Source organism: Penaeus monodon, chromosome 34 (genome assembly GCF_015228065.2).
Source record: "Penaeus monodon isolate SGIC_2016 chromosome 34, NSTDA_Pmon_1, whole genome shotgun sequence".
NCBI classification, from domain to species: domain Eukaryota; kingdom Metazoa; phylum Arthropoda; class Malacostraca; order Decapoda; family Penaeidae; genus Penaeus; species Penaeus monodon.
Genome location: NC_051419.1, coordinates 10,144,795 through 10,145,006, shown reverse-complemented (window position 1 = coordinate 10,145,006; position 212 = coordinate 10,144,795). Strand labels below are relative to the sequence as shown.

General features: G+C 52.8%; 1 protein-coding gene across 1 annotated transcript in view; it reads right to left on the bottom strand.

The window, feature by feature from the left end:
* The window catches only part of LOC119594579 (nephrin-like), a gene marked incomplete at its 3' end in the record, with an annotated part of 109,909 nt that overhangs the window by 33,338 nt on the left and 76,359 nt on the right, over positions 1-212 (bottom strand).

The following is a 212-nucleotide window of genomic DNA, read 5'->3' as shown; positions in this document are numbered from 1 at the left end:
AAAAATGATCCCCGCTACACCTCTGATCAAGTAGCCCCTTTTCGCTCGCTATGTGGCGTCTCTCCCACGGCCTGGCCCTCGGCACTAACACTCGAGAGACAGAATAATGCATGCCTGCGTTTGAGACTCGCGTGGAGACGTGGGACGTTTCGAAAAAGCGAGGTCGGGGTCTGGAATTGTGTAGGGACGGATACTATGCTGAAATTTTTACG